This window comes from Rhagoletis zephyria, unplaced genomic scaffold (assembly GCF_001687245.7).
Source record: "Rhagoletis zephyria isolate East Lansing unplaced genomic scaffold, Rhagoletis_zephyria_1.1 Rzeph_scaffold_17492, whole genome shotgun sequence".
Classification (NCBI taxonomy): domain Eukaryota; kingdom Metazoa; phylum Arthropoda; class Insecta; order Diptera; family Tephritidae; genus Rhagoletis; species Rhagoletis zephyria.
Genome location: NW_016174553.1, coordinates 1 through 5,785, shown reverse-complemented (window position 1 = coordinate 5,785; position 5,785 = coordinate 1). Strand labels below are relative to the sequence as shown.

At 35.7% G+C, this 5,785-nt stretch overlaps 1 long non-coding RNA gene across 1 annotated transcript; it reads right to left on the bottom strand.

Annotated features, from left to right (window-relative positions):
* Nucleotides 1–170: 170 nt before the first annotated feature.
* LOC108379856 (uncharacterized) lies at nucleotides 171–562 on the bottom strand. The gene is made up of 2 exons (XR_001849513.1): nucleotides 511–562; nucleotides 171–393 (listed from the first exon to the last, which is right to left on the bottom strand). It is a non-coding gene; the product is annotated as an uncharacterized LOC108379856 (long non-coding RNA).
* Between the last annotated feature and the right edge of the window lie 5,223 nt (nucleotides 563–5,785).

Genomic DNA, 5,785 nt, shown 5'->3' with positions numbered 1-5,785 from the left:
TTTTGATTTAGATGCCGATAACTGGAGCGATTAAACCTACAAGACTTTTATAAATAAATAAGCCTGCTGAAATAAAAAATTGGACCTAAATTTGTTATAACCATGTCAGATGGCTTATAGCCATGCCAAACTGTATTATCATTTGTTAACAAAAAAGAAAAAATAATTAGTTACTATGGTTTTTTTTGTAAACTTTATTTAAAATAAGTTAATAAATGAAAAATACACTACTTTGAAGACAGTTTTTGCATTTGGTACTTTTCAAACGGACTTCGAAACGCTAAAAAAGTTTTAAGACATTTATCCATCACTTAATTGCCTTTAATTCGATATATGAAACGAAGGAATTGGTTATTTGTAACTGGAGATATGCCCTAAATAATGGAACTGCCTCTGAAAAAAATGAAAAAAATGGATATAAGATGTGGGCGTGGCAATTTACGGAAAAAAAATATTTCAGTTAAATTAGTATAGTATGAGAAATATATGAGCGAAGTTTCAGCTAGATACCTTGTTCCTACGACTTTATGCCAAAAAAAACGGAATTGGGACCATAGTGCATAGTAGAAAATATTTTTCAATTGTTTTTCAATACATTTCTTTGTGGCTTTCCCAGCTTTTGTAACTTCTATAGTGTTGCCATTCATTTATTTATGCCAATGTGCACTTATATCCACATCTCAGTCAATTTCCTCCTTAATACTTCTACAGGCTATATCGAATTGAAGGGTACGAGTATGAGAGATACATTCTGTGTGTTTTCACTCACATTGAAAATTTCAACAAAATACAAATGAATTGAGTATTCATTTCATTTTCAGAATTCTCCCATATTTTGAATATACGAATGCTTCCAACAATACACATAATAAATTTTGTAGGAATACGAAGTATGAATTTATATTTCCGCCCGTAAATTATTGCAAAGCTTCGCAGGCTTTCACTTACATATTTACAAGTCATTTCTTCTCTGCCTTCAATTTTCATAGTCCCAACTAATGGGAACCATCTAACCCTTCTTCACTCTCCAGCTGTCCAGTACAAACGTCTAAATTACTGCCTACGTACCATGATACGACAGCTTCCTTATGACCTTACTCCATATTGTGGCTATTCATCTTCGGATGCATTTCTTCTCCCCTTGCTTGTAAATTTCGCCCCTTACGTTGTTTCTAACTTATGTACATGCATATTTAGTAACCTCCAACGTGCACACAATACATTCGAGCGTTTGATACTGATAAACAGACTGAGTGACTGCTTCATCCATCAGAATGCCAGTAGATATATCATACCATGTCAGTAACCAAATTGATGTCAAAAATCCTTCACAGCCCCTGCTCAAATTTCAGCTAACTAAACTAACGCCATCGGCGTAGTCAGGGGGTGAAGGCGTATGATTTGGAGGATAGATCCACCTTCTATAATGAACTACTACTATCTTTTACTTTTGATTTATTAACACAATAGGGTATTCATCTAAACACATAAATGCCTCGTAACCCCGTAAACCTCGTAAAATTGTTTAATTTTGTATGGAAAATTTGTTTATTTACGAGGCTTACGAGACAATTTAATGTTTAGACGAATACCCATAATACCTTTTTATCCTTAGATTTATAAATTTTCTATTTTAGATTAATGACGGTTGATAAAATTCGGAAACGTACTTACATATATTTCCATAGTTTGATTATTCAAACGTATAAAAACACCGGGTTTAGTATACTTTTGCTATATTTTATAAAAATCGCATTCTTAAAGACACATACACGCATTTTTGCACATTACTTTAAGTTTTCCTAACATAGTTTATTTATAATTGGCCGTTAATTGAAAGTTCTGTTGATATTTTTTTTTTTTGTTTTGCCTTGAGCTCAAAAAAATATCAACAGAATTTTCTTAACATAATTTTGTTTGGGCAAGAAAATTTTGGGGCAGAGCATTAGAGAGGCGATTCCTATCGGACTTTTTCAGTTTTTTTTTTAAACCTAGAGTTAAACAAAAATTAGGTTCCGCCACCATCAGTCCGCAAAAAGAAGTGTTTAAAAAAATTAGCGGTTGCAAACTAAAGTTTGTATATGATATATGGTTTTGTTGTTTGCTTAAAAATTACTTGTTTTTTCGACGAAGCATTTTCTTCCAACGAATAATTAACTCAAAAAATTGTTATGCGGCTCTAAAAATGTATTCGGGGTGGTGGGGCCGAGTGACGAGCATTGCTGATTTAAATAGCCTTAAATTTGAAAGTCCTTGCAAGACTTTTGGTACTGATTAATTAGCTCTTATCTAGCGTATTGTGTGAAAGGCTGAAGCCACACTGGAATCCATAAGTGTGGCTTTGTTAAATGACGCAATACCAGCAGCTCGTTTTTGAACCGAATTCTGAGATACGGCGTTCTTCAACCAGATTCTGAAATAGGGCGTTGTTAGCAATTTTCTAGATAGCGCGTTTTCGAACTGGCTGCCGAGATAAGTCGATCTTCCACTCAGCCATCGATATATTTTCTTTATAAAACTTAGCCAGTACATTTTGCATACTCAAAAATGATACTGAGAACGGTAATTATGTCTAATACGTGAAAGAATACATACAGGCAACGTGTCTAGCCTTCCCGCAATACTGGCTACGCCTTTGCTAACGACTAATCAAAATCAGTCAGCGGTCACCTCCTTAGAAGGATAATTGTGGAGATTCTGGCGTGTGTATTTCGGGTAGGTGAACACAGCAAGCAGTTCAACTACGTTTGGGCTCTTAAGCAAAGTTGTTTATAAATTATTACTGTATGGCGGTATGTGAGTACCTATTATAGATAGTATGTATGTTTGTTGCGTTGAGTAGTATTAGGTTTGTATAGTAACCAATAGTCAGTACTAATTTGTACTGGAACCTGCAAATTTTTACTGGAAAAGTGTATGATAAAGCTCGGAGCACTTTGACGACTGCAACTTCACGACGTAACGACAGCGACATCATTTTGTCGACAAATGTCGCCTTGAAGCCAGCTTCTTAAACATTTTGAAGACCTCAGCGACATAGCAAACAGCTGATTTTAAAGTTTGACATTTTGGTATATTTATTTCACAAATTGTGTATTTTTATTTAAGTAAATAAGAAAAACATGAACAATCAAGAATATGTGATTAATTTTGCGAGAATTTAATTTTGCAGCACTACATCTACTCATTGTCGCCGGCAAAATTAGAAATAGATTTAATTTGGCGACGTCGACAATTGCAGTCCTGCAGCGAAGATGTCGTGCTGTCGTCAAAATAATTGTGTCCGTAAGAACGTGTGTATTTAAAATTTGACAGATGCTGCTTGTCGCTTGCTGTCGTCAAAGTGTTCCGAGCTTAACCCAAAAAATTGGCAAGAGAGCACTGAATCGAGAGCGTAACAACACGGGAGAGCTGCAAATTCTAGCTAGAAGAAGAAGCAATAGAATAAATATCAAACGCCGCCATTTGTTGGATTGGTTTAGCACAAACAAAAATAAAATGAGTGGAAATCAAAATATTAGTGATGTACTGGAATGTGTAAGTGCTTGTGTGTAAAGCAAAGAGTTTAAAACTGATTTATAAATAGTAAAATGTTTACAGCAGAATGTCAAAACAACTGTTCACTTGCAAGTTTTTGCTAGTTTTGTGTTCAGTAACTACTTATTTCTCTTCTTCTCAATTTTACGCTCTATTTTGCTTTTACGCTCTCGCTGCATTGTTTTACTGGAGAAGTTACTATACAAACCTATTGTTGGACCTACACATTGCAACTGATTACTAATTCAATCGTAAGTATACTAGAGCTTTGCATTTTGGCTTTAAAGTGCGTTTTTATGCTAATAAGTACATACGCCTTCGCATATTCACTTATATATGCACAAGATTGTACCTACATTTAATACAAAAGCGGATGAAATAGCAGTTCTTAAAAACCAAGGCAGCATATGGTTGGAATCAGTGTGCAAATCTCTACCACATATGTGGTTTATCTACCACATATTTTTTAAAATTTGGGTGTCTAACACATCTACCACACAAGGCTTAAAATCTATCACATTTAGGTACATTTTTGTTAACAATTTTCACATAACTCTAAAATTTCAACTCAATTCTTATACGAAATACAAAAATTAATCATACATATTTAAAAAGGTACATCATACATGTTGCTTTGAATATATCTGTCATTATCTTTTTAATATATCAAAAATCCGCATATTTCTATTTGCTAAAGTATTATGCAATGGAAAAATAATTTGGTCGATTCTTTTGCATAAATCAATTTGTAGGATTTTTCTCAAATTAATGAACATATTTTTTTCTTCATGATTCCCAATAAACATTTTTGTTAAATCTCAATTTGAGATGCATTTGCGGTCCTTTTCTCAAATCTCAAACGTTAGTTCTCAAATGTATCTCAAATAACCGTTGATAGCGTTCTCAAACTAAAAGGCACTTTTTTAATATGGAATTTTCCTTTATTTTCAAATTGAGAAATGTTGAATCCTCGACTTTTTCTCAAACGTGAGTGGAGCGGAACGAAATGAAATCCAGTTGCTCTGATTGAAATATTTGTATAGTGTTGCCAATGACACATGTAAGAGCAACACAGTTTTTATAGGAAGGGAATGTTTATTTATGCTGTTTAACAGTTTATTACCAAACACGCCAATGACTAAACTTATCATTTTCTTATATACAGCTCCTAAAATTATAACGCAGAACATTGTTTCGTCTTTGTCACTTACTCAGTAACAATAACATTAATACTTTTCATTATAAGAGCGCTTACCTTACCTTACATGTTTTGGAGAAAATTAGAAGGAGTAGGCGTAGGGCTTAACTGTTTCGTATATTACCTCTATAGACACAAACCAAGAAAACAACGAAAAAAATTCAAACCTAACCTCAAAAATGTCTTAAAAATTTCACTAAAAGGACATCGATGAATGTAGAACACCGAAAATGACGTCCATATATTTACAATAGTGGGATTCGAACCCCATACTATGGATCTCTTCTATGAGCGCGTGGAGCGTACATATGAGCGCTGCGCCCGACACGATATCAAAATCTTGCTCGACGGTTTTAATGCCAAGGTGGAAAAAAAGGGACATTTGGCGCCACTGGCGGAAAATTAAGCCTCCACGACGAAACGTCCGATAACGGATTGAGGTTGATCGACTTCGCCGGAGCCCGAAACATTGTAATATGTAGTACTAGGTTCCAGCATAAGAACATCCACCCAGCTACATGGCTGTCTCTAGATCGAAAAAACGAGAAACCAAATCGACCATGTTGTGATAGACGGAAGGCATGCTTCCAATGGTTCAGACATACGTACCCTTCGAGGGCCAAACATCGACTCGGACCACTATCATGTTGTAGCCGATATACGCACCCGCCTCAGTGCAGCAAAAAATGTGCGCTCAACAATGCAAGGAAAGCTTAACGTCAAAAAGCTGCAATCAAAACAGACGGCCAATTGATTCGCCACTCGACTCTCACACCTGCTGTGAGAGAGCACTCTTCAACAAAGCGACATACGCGAGTAGTGGAACCACATTTCCCGATCATTAAGTGCCGCCACCGAAGAAGTAATCNATGGTTCAGACATACGTACCCTTCGAGGGCCAAACATCGACTCGGACCACTATCATGTTGTAGCCGATATACGCACCCGCCTCAGTGCAGCAAAAAATGTGCGCTCAACAATGCAAGGAAAGCTTAACGTCAAAAAGCTGCAATCAAAACAGACGGCCAATTGATTCGCCACTCGACTCTC